General features: G+C 37.2%; 1 long non-coding RNA gene across 1 annotated transcript in view; it reads right to left on the reverse strand.

The window, feature by feature from the left end:
• LOC135452953 (uncharacterized) overlaps nucleotides 1–18,286 on the reverse strand; it is a 30,006-nt gene extending 11,720 nt beyond the window's left edge. Inside the window, exons 1-2 of the long non-coding RNA XR_010441741.1 lie at nucleotides 18,174–18,286; nucleotides 15,912–16,037 (exon numbers count right to left, since the gene is read on the reverse strand). This is a non-coding gene — a long non-coding RNA (uncharacterized LOC135452953). The remainder of the gene's footprint in view (nucleotides 1–15,911; nucleotides 16,038–18,173) is intronic.
• Nucleotides 18,287–22,671: the final 4,385 nt, after the last annotated feature.

A 22,671-nucleotide genomic window follows, 5' to 3' on the forward strand; every position in this document is an offset into this window, starting at 1 on the left:
ATTTTTAAACCTAACCATTTGTTATACTCACTGCACTAGGTCACATCTCACTGGCTGCCTTGAAATTTGCTCCCCCAGTTTCCAGACAGCCTCGTGCCAGGCTGGTGAAGAGCTGGAGGAGCCCCAAGCCTTGGCTTCACCTCCTTCAGGGCTGCTACACAACAGACTGGAAAATGCATTTTGGAGCATGACACCCACATTTCATCAGACCTTCACTCCCTAAGAATATGTAGGTGATACACATAATTATATTAAAAAACAATTACAGATACTTATTTATTTCCTGGAAGCCAGAACACAACTGCACTTTGAAATAATAAAATCTTCCAGGAAACAACCATCCACCCAAATTTAACCTCAAATGCAGACTCTGCTCTAACAGAAGTCTGTGGGAAATTTTGGCACTTGTTTCTCCAACAATAAGACCAGACTGCCTGCTTGGATCTCCCAAGTCCCAGAGCTCTACATTATGTCATTACTTTATTTTTCAGAAGCCTGAGAAATATGCCAGGTACCTCCCCATATAGATAAAAGGCCATAATCTTGAAAAAACATGGAAGGCTTATTCTGCTTCCACTCTGCCTTTTAGATAGTTTAGGAACTAAGCAGGTGTCTCATATCAAACTCATGCAAGAAGTCAAAATACCCTCCCCTCCCTAGTTCTTATATTTGCATTTTCTTGCAGACATGTTGTCAGTTCCATTTTGAAGCATATTCCCTTGCAGTACAACAAGATTTGTTTATATATTTACACATGCAAGTAAGACCCTGCAGGCTGTGATAGGGTATCTCTAATTTTAGGGATTTTTCTTGAATTGTTTGCCAAGTTATAGGTAAAACAGGTGATGTGGCAGGTACTAATGGACTGGAACTATATTATTGCTGTGAATGGCAGAGTAAAAAGGTATATAAAACATGAATAAACGTTGGGGCCTTTGTCAGTACTTCCCTAACACTACAGAAAAATTCAATATTTTCTTCTACAATTTTCTAACATAATTTTCAGTCTGCTATGAATATGTGGGAATAAACTGTGTACATACACAATTTAATACATTACACCTACAGCAGCTAAACAGTCTGTGCAAAGTACTGCCACATCCTGAAACAAAAACCAGATTGGTTTGCATCTGAAAAATACTGAATGTAGGCTTTAAAATTGCAGACGTATTTTAAACAAAGGCAATAAATAACTACACAGACAGTAACCATGTATAAAAGTACTGCTGGCATGACAGCTTAACATGCCAGAACATTAAATATCCAATATCCCTGTTAGATAAATATCATCTTCCTACCAGAAATGAGTAGAGGAACATTTTGTTCCTCTCGAGGAACTGTGGAGCCTTATCATAGCCCAGCCTCAGCTCTGGAGTGAAAACCTCTGCCACTACTTTGGGTGTAAGGATTGGGTTTTGGAGCTCCTGGAAAAGCCAGGAGAACCCTCACCAGGAGCCAGCCTTACACCAGGACCACTTCACCTCTTCCACATACAAAAAATGGCATTCAAATGTCAGACTGCACAAACCCAACTAATTTTGAATGTTTAAAGCTGACTGATGTTCTTGGATTGCACTGATTCATCCTAACTATGAGATGTTCACCATGGGGTGATTTATTCTGATAACAACTGATCCCTGCTAAAAATGTCTGAAGTCTGGGAGATGTGAGGCTTTGTCATTCTGCTTACCTGCTTTATCAATAGCTGAAGTTCTTCCAAATAAATTTTTACTTTGGTTTTTTTTTCTCTATTTCACCCCATGCTGTGCTGGGAATTTGTTGAATTATATGCTTAAAAAATTAGATTGGTTATACAAAAATATCTAGAGGCAAAATGGAAACTTTTCAGTCTCATCATTAAAATACTCCTTTTTTTCTTTCTTTTAAATATTGGCAGTCTAACACATGGTCCCTGTCAAGCAATACAAGAGGAAGAAAATTCAGAAAATTCCTAGTTTTCAATCTTTGAAATACATTTGCATACAAAGTGTATCTTTAAGGGAAAATAACTTGGCAATGTCAGTGGCTGACACAATAGAAGCTTTATCACACTTTTTCTGCACATCTAAAAACATTGCCAAACTCTTTAGAATGTAACAGTATTTTACATTTGTGAAATAAAGGCAAAAGTTTAAAATGCTTGGGATACCTGGTTCCCTTGTCTTGTGATACTGCATATGTTTTCCCTTCATTTCATGATTTTTTTTACCTGAGAAAAATGCAAGTATGTCATGTGGACTGAGACTCCTGCAAGTACTGGAACATTAGGAACATATTTCCCTCAGAAGTTACTGTCATTGTTTGTTAAGCACTTCTTTCTGGAAGCACAAACACTCATTTAGTTTTCCTTTTCCAGTGAAAACAGTGATTTTGTGACCAGCAAGATTGCATTGAGAACTCCAAAACACTGATAGGCTTTTGAACTCATATTTAAAAAAAAAAAAAAGAAAAAAAAGAAAAAAAAACCCTAAATCAATGGCTAAACCTTTAATTTCTGTACAAAGAGGAGCTGTCCCAAGGAAGACACAGCATCTTTTACAGTCAACAATGATCATACGTATACAATCATATGTGTAAAACTAAAAAAAGCAGAATTTTTTTTAACTTTCAAATACCATACTTAATTATTAATGTTATACTTATTTTTCTATAAGGAAAACAATTAAATCCTCTCAGTTATTTTTCACTCTTTTACAGATAAATCAGAAATCAACATCTGGTACTTCATTTTTGCTTTGAGAACACTACTAAAGAATTAATTATTTCTTCATTCTTACTTATAATTTTGAAATAATGGCTTGGATGATACCTATACTAATAAACAGAATAAATAATTTAAAAAGAGATTTTTTTACAATTTACATTTGACCTGTCATGTCTGTTTAAAATTATCATACCAAACAATGTAGGAACTAGAATTCATGAGGAGTTTCAGCTTTTGTTAAAGGACAAAAATCCCAAAAAACTCAAACAAAGAAATACTATTTTAAGTTTCCCTAATGAATACATTTGCAAAACTATGAATTCTCCTCTAACTTAAACTGGATCTTTTTTTTTTTTATCTTGAGGTAAAAACAATTTTCCAAATCCTACTTGTTCATAGTGGTTTTCTGATTTTAGGTGAGTATTCTTACTGGAGTTTTATGTACTACACAGGCAGATCAATAAACTTTATGGGCCAAATTTGGATTAACAAAACCAGGTACAACTCTGCTAAAGTTAAATGGATTGTCCCTGCTTACATCAATGATCAAATTGGCTTTTTATGTTGCATTTAAGAAAAGAGAAAATGGAGAGGCTGACAAAGGTTTAAATTTTCCATGTTTCATACCTTCTTTATCTTAAAACATCTACTTTTGGTCTTTAATTGTAGTGGTGTTCTGTAAAGAAACACAACCTTACAGGGCATTTTCAGGAATGGAACAGTCTATATATTAAAAGGCAGCAAATGATTCATAACTGCTTAGCGGTCAGGCCTGTGGGGCCATGCTTCCCATGTGAAATTTTTTTCTGCATTGCAAACTCTTACATTAAATTGTGATAAATGAAGAGCGGAGGCTATTCATACAAATCAATGACTTTAGTGTATGTGTCATTAGCCTGAGAGATGCAGGCAGCGGTCACTACTATAAATCATGTGATGATCTGCTGTCTGCGACTCGATGCAAGCAAGCAGATGCATTAGGAAGGTTAAAGAATGAAATTAATCTGTGCATTTCCCTTTCTTTCTTTTTTTTTTTCTTTTTCCCTTTAGTCACCTGGTCAGAGAGAAAGAATTAAAATCACATGACCCAAAGTTAAACTAGCTACAGAACAGTAAGTTGGCTAAGTTAGATGTCACCTTTCAACTTAAAGTTAATTAAATATTAATGGGATTAATTTATTCATCATCACATGGAAAGTAAAATATATAGAATAGGTAAAATCCAGCAGTGCTTCTCACATAGGAGTTGATATTATTAATTGCTTTTAATGCAGACTGTGGCATGAGACCACGTGTAAGAGATCAAGCACACTGCAAAATGTGCTCTGATACTTTTAAGTGCAGCATATTTCTTTCTTCACATTTTATAAATCCGGTGTTTAGTAACCCATGGCCATGCTCTTCATACCAGTAACTTGGAGTGGGTTATGAATATGAGTCAGGTTGAATGTATTACTGATGATGGAATACATTCCCAGATATCTGTGGCTGGGAGTGTTAATGGTGAGAGTGTGCAAAAGGGGTCAGGGACAGTAAAAAGAGATATGGACAATATAATTTTAAAACTGAAATTAATGAATTTGGGAAGGCCATATTTGATATAAATGTTAGGCCAAAGCCTTCAGTCTTTACTCAATACTTATTCAGGCAAAACACCCACTGACTTCAGTGACAGATTTCCTGGGATGAGGACTAAATATGCCCCAGGAGTCAGATTGCCCCTCTCTTTTTTACAGAAGCAGAAATTGGGAAGATCATGCAGGAATCTTAGCCCCTCCTGCATCTGTGTGGGATTGTACAGGTCTCCTTCTCCTGGCTCCACCAGTGCCCCTGTGCAGTCTAACACCACCTGGCAAGGAACAAGTCAGAGCAGAGGCTCTGAGCCACACCAGGTCTAAACACTCAACATGCTTCTGTGCAGGGCTGCAGGGCTCCCCAGGTCCAGCAATGCTTGGGAAAGACTCCAGAATTTGGCCTCTTATAACCTGTGATGCCTTAAGATTTTAGCTTTTATATTTTTCAAATCCTGTACTGCTTTAGGGTATAACTCTAAACTCCATGTAGAGTGTTAGTTACTGTCTTCACATTTTGGTCAGACAAAATAATCCCTGTAGGCCTGAAGCTCAAAGACACCCTACAGCCTCAGACTCCAAAAATATGAACAAAAATGAATTGTGGGAAGAGCAAACTGGGGGAATATGACTTCATTACTGGAAGCTGTAATTGGAGGATTAACCCCTGATACGTAAATAGACCACATTTATAATTGTCTGAAAAACTTGTGACCATCATCCGTTTTGGATGTAGCCCCTTGGGGAGGCTTCATCTGCCTTTAATGTACCCAAAGCCTTTCATTAAGTATATCCTATTTTATTCTTTTTATTCTGTCTTGCCTCTGGTTTTAGGTAAGCCCAAAAATGCCATCACCTGTCCAGTCTGTAACAGGGAATCCTGAAAAGGGTTTGAAGACACTGCTTTGAGCCAGCAGTTGACTCTGGGCACAATTAGCCATGAAAGCCAATTAATGACAGAAGGGGCTGCATTTCAAAGATGCTTGGAGCAATCCATGGGCATAAAATAGAGCAGGACACCTTTGTGCTTATGAAGGGCACTATAAATCAATAAAGTATAAGTTAGCCTGGACAGTGATAAGATAAGTATTGCATGTGCTTAATTCACTTAGCTATCCTTCCAAAAAAGATAATACATTCAATGTAGACATATTTCAATTGAATTGATAGTAGATCTGGATTGAGCAAGCCTAGAGACTGAATTACCTTTATCCATCCCAGCAAGAATAAGGATGAACTTGCAAGCAGAATCAATGTCAGAAAGGTCTTACTGGCTCTTACAACAGCAAACCTACTATCACTTATATTGAAATATGCAAAAATTATTAATAACTATTACAAATGGACATCCATCCTACTAGCATGAAAACTTACAGCAGGTTAAGAACCAATGTCATCAATTTAGATCACTAAATCCTTCAAACATAAGGAATAAAAGCACAAAATCTGTTTTATATAATTGCTCAAAACCTTCAAAAATTATTATTTACCTAAAGTTGCCAAATAAAGGTGGAAAGAATTGCAGGCAGTGTATTTCAAATGCCTTTGAGCTGATTCCCCCAGTAAAGCCAGTCTCTTGTGCATTGTTCCACTGTCACTTATTTACCACATTGACTTCATATGTGTTTTTTTCTATTTGATAGCATTAAATTTAGGGCATGTTCACACACATATTTTCTTTTTTTTTTCCCACCAGCGCTTGATTCTCCAGTTGATCCCATCTAATCATCAGAACTGTTATTTTATATCTAGAGCAGTTTGATTGAAGTCTAATACAAATAACACTGGTCTGGGATCATTTAAATATGAAATTTTGGTCTGGGATAATTTAAATATCCTAAACTCTGTAATGTTGCTGCTCAGCTTCTACCAGGTGCCTAAGCTGGGGCCAATCATACTTTCTTTGGAGAGGCTGGCCTACAATGCAGGCTGCACAACTTCATTAGAAATATTTCTTTCTTTCTGTGATTTTAGGAATTCACATCATATTTGCTGCTGAATTTCTTCTGTAAAGTTCTGCTTCTGCCCATTCCTGAAGAAAGGAAGAGCTGTATTTTAAACCCAAATGAAGGGAGCCATAATGTAAATGTAAGACATGGCTGCCAATTTTAAAACACAAGCGAATTTTTCAATTTTTTTAACTATAATTGCTTTTTAGAAAGCAGAAGAGAGTCCTGAAAAAGTTTGGTAACAACTTGTAAAATTGCTCCTCATGACCATCTGAATATCAGATAAAAAAATTAAAATATTATGTGGATGAAAATGCTCCTTCCTTTTGGAGCAAATCCATGCTTCCTTTTCAGTGACTAATTCCTGATTTTTATATCACACGTCACTTTTGAGTAAATGCCAAAAAAAAAAGGTGAAGGCTCTTTATAGTCAGTTGGTAGTTCCATACCCTAGCTTTAAATTGCAAGTCAACAGGAAACCTGGGTTTAATTTTTTAAGTGTTACATTAAGAAAATAAAATATTTCTTAAAAAATCAGCTACTTTACTGGAATGCCTCATGCCATACCCAGTTTATTTGCCTGTTTTAGGGACAGCTGGGGACTGTACATCACATTACAGGACTGAGTCAGGCTCCTTTCACAAGCATAGCATGAATCACCTGGTGCCTCGGTATTTCCCCAACACGGCTCTTTCTTTGCAGCTCCTGCCTCTCACTGGACTCCATCAGGGTGGATGCTGATTGCTCTCCTTTCCAATTAGTGCCTTGCCAGTGAAGGCACTCACAGAATGAGCTCAGCTCCCTGCGTGGCCCAAGGCTCCTCAGCCCTCCATGAGTATCAGGGCTGCTTATGCAAGGGTAGGAGTCAGAGCCAAGCCCTTAACCAGCAATTATGGCTCCCTTAAGTTACAAGGACCCTTCTCAGGGCCAAAAGGGCAAGAACTTGTTGATGTCCCTTTGCCCTGGCTGGCTCTGAAGCTGATGTGCAGGTGCTGCCATTGCTAAACAAAGGTTTTAGTGGCAGGTCACCTCCAGGACCTGCACGGCTGCAGGAGGAGGGCAAGGCAGACCCCTGGGCTCCCTGAATCTCCCAATTACTACACAAAGGACTAAAACACAGGGTCGTGGATAAAAGTGAATAAATGTTTCTAAATTCTTATCTTAAACACACTTAAGCTTAAAGCTATTTAATTGAGGATTTAAGAGCATGTATGCTTTATGAAGCTGGGGCTACCTGCTTCATTCTCTTGCTCTTATTTTTGCTTTTATCCTTTTAGTCTTGAAGAAGCCTAATTAGAAGCTTGAACAGGGCTCTCTCTCCCTGCCCTTAAATCAGTAATTGGCTTCAGTGCAGAGACTGTCAGGAAATTAACACATCACAACATGACAGCTGTTAATTTTTTCTCCTTATTTGTCATATGAATCACTGCTGATTTGCCAGAGTGCATAACAAATTAGTGGTCTGTAATCAGCGGCCTCTCTCCTGTGTGCAGCACCTACTTGTTTTTCCCCTTTTCTCCTGAAGTCCATTACTTCACTGCTTCAGCAGGAATGACTGTTGCTAGGTGTGTCATTGTCAATAAATCAGAATAAGCAGATGCTAAAAGCGCAAGAAGCTCTTTAAACTTTGATGAAGGCTTTTAGTTACATTTTTAAACTTACACTTGGAACTGGATTTTTTTTTTTTTTAAATTGTCACTCCCTGGCATAATATACTGTCAAGTCTTCGGGTATCATCTAAAGCTTTGCATCCTTCACAATGTAGGGCTGAAAATGTGATTTGCAAAAATTAAAAGAAGATATTTTCCTGAAGACAATTTTTAAAATGGTAAAGGCCTGCTGTGGCCCCCACAGCAATAAATAACAATTAGACACAAAGCACAGTGAGCTTTTCCTGTTGCCTTGAGATATATTTACTGTATTTTTGTATAATAAACTCTATTTTATATGAGTCAGCAAGCTCCACGCACCAACAGAACTATATGCAGAAAAAAAGCCTCGAGTGCAAATATAAACCACAAAATTTGGGAAAAAAATTAGTTAAATTCTATCCTCTCAGTGGTGCAATTAAATCTGAGTAATTTTGGCCACCTTTTTTCTTTTCTACTTTTACAAACGATGACATATACAAAGAAGGTCATGGGAATAATATGCAATTCTTTGCAAAAGCTGGAACACTTCTTCCTGCATCTCTGAGCTGTGCTGAGAACTGTTGTTCAGTTTAAGAGGTCTGCAGCTGGCTGATGTTCTCCTAGGATTGAAAATGTTTTGGAAATATGAACTGGAAAGATTAAAACCTAAATTACCTGATGCATATAACTAAACTGAAAGGACTGATTATATATTCAGCATCTTGTGTCTCAGACAAATTAAAATAAAAAACAAGAATGTGATATATTTCTTTAGCAAAAGGACCAACTACAGACTCAGTTCTATGTTTCTTAATTTGAATTGAAACATGCTTAGAGCACAAGGCCCCTATAAATGTTTTTAGCATTCATAAAATATTTTTTTTAATTTCACGTAACCTGAATAAACCACCAAAACTCCAGAACAATGGAAAACAGTGAAACCTATACTCTGAAGCAAAATGCTGCACAATCCTTTGTATACATCACACCTTTTCCTCAAGACCCAAGCACTCTACCTTCTCCTCCAGAAAGACAGAGGGGAAAAAATAAAAGTATTCTAAGCTTGCCATGGTACCTGAAGGCTGGGCATTGCTGAGGAAGCGCTGCTTCATGGGACCCTGCTGGGTGCAAGGGCATCTTCACACCAGAGGCAGGAGGGGATCCCAGCCCTCTGAGGTCAGTCCTGGAGGAGCTGGCCCCGAGCCAGCAGAGCACTTACTCACCTGCCTTGCTTTTGAGGTGAGCAGGGATTTAAGTGTCTCAGACACAAAGTGCTCTGTGTCTTACAGGGCTCCATGCATGTGCTTATGGGTGAGATTTATTTTGTGATTCACAGACATCACACAATGCGCTCCTGCTCTGCCTCCGTGGCTGCTAGTGAAATTTTCAATGAGCCTACTTGACAATGATAATTTAAACATTTCAAAACCTGTTCAGGAGAATTCTCCCTGCAGTTAATTGGTGTTTTATATTTACACTTATGTACAAATATGAAATGGATGGTAAAATTTTTTTTTTGTATACAATGTATAAATCCATCCAAAATTTCATATAAAGTGTATTAAATTGTTATTTATATATAATATATACGTATTTATCAGTATTACATGTATTTTCTGCTATGATTTCTGTTATATAAAGAAATGAAGGTTTAACTATTTGTAAAGTTTAAAAAATCCCCTTGATATTTACATTCTTAAATACGACTTAAGGGTTTGGGTTTTTTTTAAATATAATTTTTCATTTTTTCAAGAAGAAAAATCAACCCATTTCAGAAATTCTGTTTTGTTGTTCAGTCTTAATAAATATCTTCTGTGAGTACAATGTAAATTTTCCATTTGCTCCGCTATGCCTCGGTTTAAAAACACAACCCTAATTTTTTATTTACATTACAGAATCAGTTACCCTGAAAAGACCTGAAATTAGCAATTACCAAGTGTGTGCAGTACAGGGCAACTCTCCCAGCCTTTTTGAAATGCCACTACAAAGTGAATCTCCATACTGACTAAAAGGAGTTCCTTGACCTGCTGTAGTACCAAGGCACACAGGGACTGTCTCAGGCATCCCGAAGTCTTTAATAGGGTGTCTGGAGCAGACAGCCTTTGAGCAGAAAGGTCACCACTGAACACTGTTTACTGAGACTATAAATTACTATTTTTTTTTAGCCTAAACAGATTCTACATGTCAAAAGCAGCACTAAGAAAATTGTGGTGAACCACTATGTGTTTCAGATTCCAGATTTCAAATAAACCCTTTTCAATAACCACTGAGAAAAAAGCCAGAAAAATCAACCAAGAACAGAAACATAAAACCAAAACAAATCCAAGTCACAGAGAAATGCTGAACAACACTGAATTACCTGCAGGTTTTCAGACTCCCTGTCATGAGGAAAATAATTGTATGACACCCACCAAATGTTAGGTCACTGTGTAGATGTGCAGCACTCATTTGCTCATCTCTCTGCTTTATCAGCACTTCTGGATGTATCATCTCCAAAATACACCATCACTAATTAAAATTCAGAGCAGAGCAAGTATCAGTGGAGTTTGGTCAGAAAAGGAAAGGGTTGGCAGGTTACAGACAATGTTGCATATATGTTTTGCTATGCCTTTCTGGTATGGGGTTCTCTGTATTTAGGGCAAGATCCTAACATTTCCATTATGTCACTTGTGTTAGCAACACTTGCTTTATTGGTGAAGAATTGAATGGCCAATGTTTATTTGTAATTCATACTGGCTGACCACTGTGTTGCTATTTAATAAATATTATTAAATTTATTGTATGTATTGTATTGTGTTTATTATTAAACTTCCTTCCTGTCCCCAAGATTTTGGGAGCCTGTTATTAGTGGTCTCAAGATTATAAAACAGTGGATTTGCCAGCAACTATAAATACACCAAAAACCAGCATGTACATTTAAATAAAGTGATGAGATGTTCTTAAGGGCAATTGACAACAATAGGAAATTTTACTGGGAAGTCTCCAGTCACCACTGTTTCCATTGTTATGAATCCTGAGAGAGATTCCTTCAAAAGTTCTGAAAATCTGCACAAGTAAAAAAAAACAAAACCCCACAAATTTAGCAAAATATGCCCATGCAAAAGGCTTAAAAGTAGGCATCTTTCCCTAAAGGATCTAGAAAGGGAATAGACAGGAATTATTTTCTATTAATACCCAAAAATTCTGAGAGTCACACCAAAACACTAAAAAGAATCATTATGCTGATTTACTAAGACAGAGAAACTTATATTCTAGCTCCCTGGGTATCCAGCATGAGGCCTTAAAGAAGCCTTAAGGAATACATGTAATTAGTTCTATGTTCCTTAGCCTTAATTTTTTCTCCTTTCTCACTCATAATTTCTAAAATTTCCACAATAAATATTTTCAATAACTTTTATGAAATAATATTTTAATGCTGTTTTCCAGGTAATGTTTTTTTTTAAAAGATGAGTGGAGAGGACTTGAGGTATGATTTTAGGAATCTTTATTACATAGAAAAAGGAAAAATCTTCCTAGACTGAGGAACTGGGTTTATATCAAGACTTCATGTGCTAATGCCTAAAATATCAGTGTTTCACCCTTCTGGAAAAAGTGAGGGTCAGCAGTAAAGGAGGGAAAAAAAAAGTATTTAGCCATTTGTTTGATGTTGCTCTTTAATAATATTCACCTTTTTTATTAAAGTATTTTGATGGCCATGAGAAATACACCTGCAAAGATAACTCTCTGTTGCCTAATACAATGAATTACCATCAGTCTAATCTTATCTAGTGACTACTGGCAATTAGCACCAGGAGAACAAATTAGAAGCTGTTTTGTATATCAGATCATCACAGCATTTCAAAACACCTTTTCTGTTTAACAAACATTTCTTCATATCTTGTGATATGCTGGGATATCTTTAATTACCATATAATTTGTAAAAGTCATATTGTCCATCTGGGGTCCCCCAGCTATGGAAGAGCATTTACAAAATGGTAGAACAGTATTAACACCTGTCAGAATGCAAAAGGCTGGCTCAGCCTTCAATTAAAGCAATGATGAACCAATTTCCTTCCCTTTCCCTTTCCCTCATTTTTTAAGACACAATGCAAAATCTCAGCCCTGAGGCCATCAGTGAGCAAAGCCCATTGAAGGAAGCCAAACAGTGGAGAGAAGACTGCAAGAAGGAGGTGTTAAAATGAAATCAGTCCAAGGTGGAAGCAGTTTCTAGGGGTGTGGTACCACTACAGCCGCTTGCTGACATCAGCCACTTCCTCATGGATATCCCTGATATCTGATATCCCTGGCATGGAGCAGGTGGGGAAAGGCCATCAGAGCTGAACAAGTCCTGAGAACTGACATTCTGCCTTGTGCTTAGCTTGTCTCACTGGGCAGAATTAAGAGTGAACTGACTGGGAAAAGGAAAATGGCAAGTAGCAAAAGGAGATGGTGCAAATTCTACTGCTCATTGGGGTTTAAAAATATCTTGGGAGATTTTTGTTTTAGGACAGAGCGGAGTTTGGAGATGTAACACCACTTACGTTCCTAAAAATCTTTTCTGTTGAATGTTCCTGGAAGGGATTTACATTATTAGATACTCAAAAGATCCCATGCAGCTCCAAAATTGATGTCTAGATTATTTTCTAGAAGAAAGAGAGCTGTGATGTTTACATCCAAACCCAAAATTTCCTGGAAATATATTAGCATGTATATCATAAGACATGAAGCTGAAATCAATATCCAGTAAGTACCTGCATCCCTTCTATCCCAGAAGGTAACTCTGAAACTGAGCAACAAGGGGGCAAAAAAGAAAACGAGGTACTGCTAAAGTTCTTAGGCAGCTTTAAGACCAAAATAATCCAATATACTTTGGGGAAAACAATGATTGCTACATTATTCAGAGAAAATTACAGAGCTTTTTGCTCCACTGCAAAAACTATATTTCTTGTTATGTACAGAAGGAAAAAAAAGGAAATTGTGCAAGCCCTAAAATCTGGAATCCAATGCTAAAGGATTTACTTTAAGCCACAGAATGCTTAGCTATTAGATGACCTATAAACATTTTTGTTTCATGAGTGAATGTTGAATCTAGCACAATACTGTTCCAAAGGAAACCATTAATAGCAACATTTTGTAGCAGTTGTGTGCATGTCCCCACTGGACCTCTAAATGAAGTCTGCATAAGGACTGTAAAGGTAGTAACCCTGCAGCTACAGCTATAATTATCAGGATTTAATGGTGTTTATGAATGACTTGCTATGAGTCAAAGGATAATAATACGTCTTATTAAAAATTTATTCCAAGTTATTTTTATAAAACTTTACTCATTTACATGTCACCAATGATTGTTCTTTTAAATGAAACAATAGAACAATAAGGAACATTTAGTCTTCAAGAGAAATCCTAGCACAGGGTCATTATATAATGACTCAGTATAAACAAACAAACAACATGGAATCTTTGTAACCTAGCAATTAAAAATATTAGCCTAAAAGTGAATTTAAAAATACAATAAGCAAACTTAAAAAATATATCTCTGAATAAAAGACTTTTTGTGTCATATGAAAATAATGCTAAACTCCAGTTCTGATTCACTAAGACAAATGACCAGAGATCTTTTTAGCAGCTAATGACTAAACATGATCCAAATGGAACTGCAGCCAGATGGCACATGGGATTCATGGAACATAGCTATCAGATCAACCACAAACCTGAATGAGCTAATGTAGCTCAAGATGCATTAACTAATGATTCCCAGGAAGTAAACATTGCAAATGAAAGAAACCCAAAGAAGTTTTCAATTTTTTGATAAACTTAATAACAATATACTAATGAGGAAAGGGAATTTCCTCATTCTAGGTCACAGAAAAAGGAGATGGAGAATCAAGATCCTTTTCCAATTTTTTTTGACTAGTTACTGGTTTAGATCCAACAGAGCCCATTAAGTCTGTACTTAATTTCTGTACTCTTTTCACTCCAAATTTTAGTCTCCAGCAGAATATTTAGACATTACCTAACTTTTAACAACCATGAGTAAGGATTTCTTTCTTCTAAAAAAGTCTACATATTACATTATTTTAGCCCATGGGTAAGAGAGACAGCCCCATTTGAAGACCAGAAAACAACTATCAGGACTTTTTCACTCTGTACATATCTACCATTCATATAACATCCAAGGAATTTGAAACTCACAGGAAAATGAAATATATTGATTATGCAAAAATATTCACAAATGTCTTTGAGTTGTCATCTCTTTCAGACCAACTTCCTAAAGAGCTGCTAATGACACTCTGAGCCTTCCTCAGTACAGTGAGTTGGGAGGTCTGGTGTGTTTTCCTCTAATTGTCTATCTTAGCCCACCAGCTCAATACAGCACATAAAGGATTCTGCCTGTCTTAATATTTTGGATTTCACACTGGAACAAAGAGGTTTAAGAATCAGCATTGCTTTAATAGGGACTGGTGAGGACACACCAGAAAATGATTAAGGGATATGGGGAAAGAGGCAGCAGGTGCAGTGAAAGGAGAGGCAGTAAAAGGCAGAAGCAGTGAACTGTTACCCAATAGATGCCAGTAGAAGTACGAACACTCGTTTTTTCTTGACGAATATTTAAGTGCTTATGATTAAAACATGCTTTTAAAAACAGTGTTATGAGAAAGAAAATCTGAAAAAAGACAAAAATATACTCCAATCAAAAATAGTCTCAGCATAAATGAATAACTGGAGACTTTTTAAACTTGTCACTCAGTTCTGATCCTTAGCTAACCCTCAAAGACATGTTGTTGTAAAGGTTAATTAATTAAAGTGCACAGAAATGATTATTTGAGAGCTGCTAGGTAAGTGCAAAGTACTGTTACTATAGGTTAATATTTGCTCTTAGGGCATAGCCATGCTTGACACCAATGTACATGACATCCTGAGACAAACAGTTTCAAAGCTCAGGGCCTTAGCCCTCTTCTGCTGAAATAAATGGGAATCATTCTGTGGGTGTTCAAGACCTTTGGATTAGCTCTGAGGATACAGCTGTGTGGTATAAAGCCATCTCCTAGCTCCATTAGCATGTGCCTCTGGCTCAAGACAGCTAATCTGTTTTGCTTCTCAGGCAAGCTAATTAGATCAGCAGATAGAGCATAAAGCCTTTGAATCTTCAGAGAAATGCCACTGCTCTGGATGGGAGTAAGCACGGGAAACACAGGGAATTTGTATAAATAACTGAGTTCAGAAGAGGCTCCCATGGGCATCATGGAAATACACAATGCTCAACACCCCTGGCCACAGGTCACCACTAGCAGGTATTTTGTCTGCACATAGGAGATTTGAGCCACTTCTCCCAGGTGACACCTTGATATCAGTAGGTCCATCATGTTGCAATCAGACATTTGTTCATAGAACTTCAACAGTTTGCTAAGAGCAATGAAAGAAGGTCTCATCTCCCTCTCACTGACCCCCTGCCCACTCACCTGGGGTGAGATATGATACATAACCAAGAAGATGTCTAAGAAGACTGAGACCAGCCATCATTTCTTTCTCTCTGCCACCCAATAACAGCTGCAATTAGCAGAAACAATTAGACCAATTTCCTCATTACATGGAACAGGACAGTCTATGGCTTTCTCTTTTAAGCTTATTCGACTCTAGAACTTCCCCCTTATAATTCAAAATATTCCACACTAAGGGCCTCATCTGTTTGATGAGGGACTCTGAGATGTGAAGGGATGAAAAGCAATGGAAAGTTCCTTTGGAACTGAGTTCAGTTCTGTTAAGGTTAAAGCTAATTTAATTGACCATATAATTAAAAAAGTTATGATTTAAGAGCCTTGGACAGGCACCTTTATCATTTTATACTTGAGCAAATAAATAAGTTCAGAGCTGAATTTGAAGTCAGATCTCAAAATTTAGGATTGCTTGGACTTAACTATTTCACACATCACAAAAATTTATTTCTAGAGCTTAACCGGTACAACAAAATTTTTCTCATAACTGCTGTGATAATAACGATGAACAAAGTAAAACCTCAAGTGGAATGTGTGAACAGTAAAAATGCTGGTCCCTTTCACTGTAACAGGGATTGTTTTACCTGGTGCAGCTCACAGCAAGTTCATGTACTGAATAAGATCCTGGGCCAGAATTTCCTAAAGATTGGGGACTTGATGTTCTCCATTCATTTCCTCTTTAAATCCTGCAGATGGGCAGCACTGACATTCTGTTAAAAAAGAACAGTAGGGAATTATCTATAAAAATGTTTATTTAAGGAATGTTTGAAAAGAATTATAAATATTTTATCTGTTCTTTTCCATCAACTAAGAAAAAAACATGAGGAGCTGCCTGATTCCTCAGGTTCTATTGTCTAAGAAAAGTCAATCTGGTCCAGATGACAATGTAGAAGAAAAGCCAACACTTTTCCCAGGTATTGTGTAAAACTACCTTATCAATTAATAAGAATTAAAAGGAATTGTAAGAATTAAAAGACTTGTTTGGAAATGCAGACATAAATCCATTATTTTCCAACAAACAAGGATACAGGTGATACACTGGTAAAAAAAGAAAATGCAAACAACTTCCTTCAACATGACATAACATAGTATTTTAAAATAAATTTGAATACAAAATATTCTTCCAGGCATTAAAAGAGAAATTTGCTGATATTAATGCAATTATTGAAAGACTTATATGCATTGAAATTATCTTTAATAAGGGTAGTTTTTTTAATTTCAATTTAGGCCAATAGTTGTTTAAAATAAAACAATTTCCCTGTAACAGTTATGGGCAAATATTTATTTTTATTCTTTGCATTTAAGTTCATCCTACCAATTATTCTTTTTTCCCACCTCCTCTCCTTCACTAAATGACATTAAAAGTAAAAGAAAGGATGTTTGCCTACATATTCTTCCTATCCAGAACAGAGCTCCCACCTGCCCTCCATCACATCTTTGTAGGAGGATGGAAATTCACCAGAAACAAAGACCAGGAGTGAAGGCATTCATCCAGACAGATTTACATGCTAACTGTGGAAACATTTTATGGTTTTAATTTAGACACCACAATATTTTTTTCTCTCTTCCTTTCTATGCTATCATCTCTGCTTCCCTTTACATCTATATGCTTATTGCTATTTGAAGCTTCCATGACTTGTAACAGCAAATAGAAAACATTTTTTTCTACAAGATTTTCATCTTCTAAAATAAGCAGCTTGGCACAACTGTATGGGCAATGTGTGCAAATTTGCATACACTCTATATGTTGTTTTTCCCCCAGTATTTTCTATCTTTGTTAATCACAGATGTACCACAGAAAAAAGAAAATACAAAATATTGCAATATATTATAAACTTATATTTAATTATTGATTCATTACTTAATAATACTTGAAGTATACATTAAATTTAAATTATATCTTATATCTGTCAGAAAAGAAAGACTACCTAGATGTTTTATGGGCAAAAGTCTCCAGGGAGTGTCACAAATTCACTTGATGTCTGTAAGTAATTAATTTTCCATTTGGATCTCTGATTTAGCTGAAGGATGTATAAAAGCACATGCAGACAAGCAGTCAGGAATGGAGACTTCTCTACTGACTGTGCATCTGAGCACCTTCTCATTCACTGTGTATTCTAAAAAATGTAGTGAACTGTGCTGTGCTGAAGGAATAGGTACATGGTGCTGGTGTTTCCTACAGTCATGTTCAGAAACTAGACACAGAAAGTCTTTCTTTTACACAAATCTTTCTTATTTTCTTCATCTAGGAGCACTGGCAGTTCAGCCACACAGATCTGATTTCTTTTTAAGAAAGAGAATCCCCAAGTATTTTTGTAAAGGTCTGTGTTCCTGGGAAACAGACAATTGGATTGTATTCCAACCATTTTTGTTTTTACAGTGTCAATACTTATAACCATGGTACCAGGGCCAGTTGGTTAATTTCTTCTATCAATTATTCTTGTGATCTTATTTTCAACATATTTTTGTGAATTTTCATAAAATTTCCCTTGCACTCCTCACCCTAGAATTTTTCCAAAACATCTTCACTGCAGTTTCAATGCACACAATTATTAGGCAATTTATCACTTTCAAATTATGAATAAAAATTATATTTGAAACCAAAATATTTTCTATCTTTAAAATAATGTTTCTTCTATTTTAGCATTTCACAAATAAGCATTTTACAACAAACTTTTAATCTTGTTTTAGATTGAGTCCCTTTTCAAATTTTTCATTTCAGCTGTTCATTTGTTCTGCACTTCCCTTTGTATTCAATTGCTATGTAATTCCATTTCTATCACACAATTCCCATGTATTCTTTCCTAGATGGGTACATATTGTTTCTGATGGTCCAATGGACTCACTTGAAGTCACACTTGAATCCAGCCTCTTCTCACACTGTGGGTTTGTCTGTTGAAAGCTCTGCCTAAAGCGACACCCAGAAGCCCAAATGTTTGGTGAAAGGCAGAAAACAGCAGTGGTTACTTGAGAAGATTTCCCCAGCCTTACAGAGTCAAGCACTCCTTTTTCTTTATCATTTGCACCTGTGTTAGCTGATGGCTTTACTGCTTTGCCAGCAATTATCTATTTTATTCTCAGGAAGCCTTCCCTCTCCTCCTCCACTCCTGATGGAAAGAAAAGACAGCACATGGAAGAGGTTGGTTCAGGCAGAGATGAAAATCTGTCCCTGATGTTGAGTGTTGCTCCCTGTGCTGGCAGACAGGTTGCAGGGCAAGCAGTGCTCTGGGAAGGGAGAGCTGAGTTTGCCTTCTCCAGAGCTTGTGAAGCAGAGAAGACCTCACACAAGTTTTTCAATACAGCCCCCAGCAGAGGTTACACAAGGACACACAGATCTGGGTTAGACCCTGGGTACAAAGCACAAGGCTTGGAGGGCTGGAGTTGATAAAACCATGAAAAGGAGAGGTTTATGCTGTTCATCCATCTCCTCTTGCTCATCTTGAGCCTTAACATAAGCAGGTGAAGACTAGAAACCTTGAGCCTTCTCAAGCTATCCTTGGCTATTTCAGCCCTGGAAAGTGTTCATTTGTTAAATGCTGCTTATCAGTGCTAGACAGCACTACAAAGCCCATATCCAAGCAAGATGAAGGCAGAGAAATTCTCCTGAGCTCCAGGTGCTCCAATGGTGTCAGTAACTTTTTTCTCCTAGGGGGAACAAAGCAATTTGCTGGGTTTAGATCCACTACACACCCATAGACAGACAGGTGCCATGAACCTCTTACCTATTTGCCTGAGCCATCCCTCTGTGGAAAGAGAGCAATCTCTGCCTCTCTCTTATCTATGTATTATTTCTATTCTGTGTAGTGCTGGATCATGAAAAAGTGTTCTGTCCTACACTGTAAGGTTTTGCTTTAAGGTCATCCCTCTCTCTCTGATTCAGAGCTTGCTTGAAGGAGGTTTGATTTGCAGATGTTCACCTTGTGTTTGATTCCACTTAATTTTCTCCTATTTTAGCAGCCCTGTGTTGAAAGAAAAAAAAAATTACCCATGCATTAATTTGAGACAAATCAAAACGGAAAAGGCAACAGAATTTTGATTTTGTCAGTCTTCCTTTTAAAAGAGCTCTGTTTGCTCTATGACTGTTCACTGTGGCATTAACTTGTCTCTAAAATAGGGATAATTACATTTTCTTCCTTGATAAGGTGATCTAGAATATATGGATTGCTAGGGTACATAAGTTATGCATTTTTAATAATGAGGGGATAGACCTGTACACATTTCAAGCTTCTTAAGAATTAATGTATCTGTAATAATATAAACTGTTAGGGCCTAAAGCTGAAAGCAGTTATGGATGTTTTTAATGTATTTTTTTTGAAGTTCAATACAAAGCGTCACAAAGCATTACATGTTTCCTGTTTGCAATCAAGGAAAATATTAGAAAATTTAAGAAAAAAATAAAAAACAAACTCACAACCCATTCTGAAGAAAAAATCTTATTATATGATTTTCCTCCAATGCAGATTATGGGTCAATTCATAGTTAATATTATTTATATGAAGGTAAATGTCCTCTGCTCTACAGAAAGAATAAAGGCTCTATTCATGAAAATGTTAGAGCGAGATTGTATCTGAACAACAAAGATATTTTTAAAGCAATAAAATATTAAACAGATGCCAGTGTTTTCTTAGATACATAAATGGCCTGATATGGAAGACGGTCAGGTAATAGCTTTGAGCTGTGAATGTTTGCAACAAAATGTGTAGTCATATAAATCTCACTTGGATTGCATTGCACTAGAAAATCAAAATGCAGAACAGGCCTGTTGAAAGAGCTGTTAAAGTTCACAAATCTTTTCAGAAACGCAAGGTTGAGTTGATGTAGACTGATTTATTAATTTGATTTCAAATTCTGGGAAATTCTGATTTTAAGATATTTATGATTTAAAGAAGCACATAAATTAATGTCATGAATTTTCAAAAATTGTTTTAAAAACCAATTTAGATCCCAAACTCATGTCAAACTGTTGCAGGTTCTTTTTAAGGAAACTTGATAATATAAAACTGACACATTTTGCCTATTTCTGGAGTAATTTCTGTGGCCAAATTGTTTCTAGTCATTAAATATATCAAACACATACAGAAAGAGAGAGCTGCAGAAACATATGGGCCAAAACTCAAGATGTCTATAACCTGAATTTGTGTAGGTATAAACACATCTCAGTTCCTTTGCCTCTGATGGTAGGAAGGAATTTTTCCCTGTGAGGGTGGTGGGACACTGGACAGGTTGCCCAGGAGCCTCTGGGTGCTCCAAACCTGGCAGTACCCAAGGCCAGGTTGGATAAGGCCTCCAGCAACCTGGTCTGGTGGGATGTGGCCCACGGCAGGAGGGTTGGGTTTAGATGATTTTTAAGGTCTGTTCCAAGCCCTTTCCCTTCTATGATTATGTGATTTTTTTACCTCGTGTTAAGTCAGATGTGGTCAGCAGGCACAAGTTCAGAACCAGGTGTAGGACATAACAATCACAGCTCCCCTGCCAGCTACCAAATGACTCCAGGATCCAGCAAATTCACTCAGGTTCTCACAGCAGGCTGGTCTTCTTACTTCTTGCCTCTGGGGGCTAGGACAGCCACCAGGAAAAACGAAGTGGGATCTGAGAAAAAAAAAAAGACAAAAGGCTGCTCAGTGCAGGCCACTCACCTGCAAAATGCCAAGTGTCCCCCAACACTCGGGTTCCATCAGCTGCAGCACTTCAGACTGCACACTTATGGATCTGCTTTGGGATAGCATAGAATCACAGAACATTCTGGGTGGGAAGAGCCCCACAAAGGTCGAGTCCAGCCCCTATCCTTGCAGATCTCCCAGCAATCCCCCTGTGCATCCCTGGCAGTGCTGCCCAAATGCTCCTGGAGCTCGGGGCCATGCCCATTTCCTTGGGCTGTGCCCATTCCCTGGGAGCCTGGGCAGTGCCCACCCTGTGGGGGAAGAACCTTTTTCTAATATCCAACCTAACCCTGCCCTGACAAAACTTCAGGCCATTCCCTCAGGTCCTATCACCGGTCACCAATTTTTTCTGTGTCATGACCTTTTTTCCCCTGAGTGGGCCCTAAAATAGGTTTCCCCAGAATGTTTCTTTTCTGTTTCAAAGTGGTTTGGTTCCTCTCTTCTTGAAAGCTTCACTAATAACCCCCTGAAGATTTCCTCATCTCTCTAATTTGTGAATGAAGTAATATGGGATCTCTGTGGATAGAGATTTCTGCAAAAGGGTCTGCTTAGGATGCTATGACTCCTTATCAAGTATGTAGCAGAAATTATTTTAGAGGACCATTTAATTTCGCACTTAGGTGTTTCTCATTATCAGGCTCTCTAGCACATGGATTAGTAGCAATTCCACTGTTCCAGAGCTTTTGTCATTAACAGCATCCCACCTCCAGCAACCTCTGCTAGTCAATAATAACAGCTTGTTTAAAAATAGCAGCATCAACTTGTTTGCACTGTTATTATCTGTGCATGGCTTATTTCCCCACAAGACTCTGGGATGGTGCATAACCTGCTCTCTGGGTCTTCTTTCACTCCCTTTTTCAAAGCATGCTTTAAGATCAGGAGAGAAGACAGACATATTTTTAGCAAATACTAGTAATGTAATTGCAACGTTGTTACAGTCCCCAAAAGTAAAATACTGCACTTAGAAGGAGCTGTATATTCATTAGTCAATACAGTTTTACCACACAATTTATTGAATTGTAACCCTATTTTTCCTTGATGAAGATGTTGTGCAGCTTTCATCTTCATATAAATCTCAGTGATTAATTTAGCATTCAGAGCTGGAATAAGAATAAGAAACCCAGGCCAAATTCCAATCCAGCCTTCCAGCATCATGTCCTCTCCTCTCACATCAGACTCACACTCCGACACTCAATTTTACTATAACACAGTTTAAAAATTAAATATTGATATGAATGGTGGATTTTGTAGGGCTGCATCTTCCCTACATACCACTAATTCATTGTCCTTATCCTACAATCTGACAACTACTCCATTCAGGTAGATGCTCTTGTTTGTGAGTACAGAAGGTGATTCAAAAGGCATTGCTACACAGCATAAAGACAATTTATTATGCCAATATACTGTATCTTCCTCTGTAGATTAACATAAATAATTATTGTAATACTGCACTGCACTAGAATATGCTTAAAGCTAATTGAATACAAATTGAATATACTTTTTACATTTCCTCATGAATTACAGTTAAGCCTTCTATTTTGTGACAGAAACCTAGAATTAAAGTAGAAGAAACAATTAATGTTATAATTATGTGTTTCTAAACTTATATTCAAAAGCATTGGCAAATTATTGTCAGAATATTTGCATACAAGCTGAACAATTAAGTTGTCAGCTGATTCTATTT

This window comes from Zonotrichia leucophrys, chromosome 11 (assembly GCF_028769735.1).
Source record: "Zonotrichia leucophrys gambelii isolate GWCS_2022_RI chromosome 11, RI_Zleu_2.0, whole genome shotgun sequence".
Lineage (NCBI taxonomy): Eukaryota > Metazoa > Chordata > Aves > Passeriformes > Passerellidae > Zonotrichia > Zonotrichia leucophrys.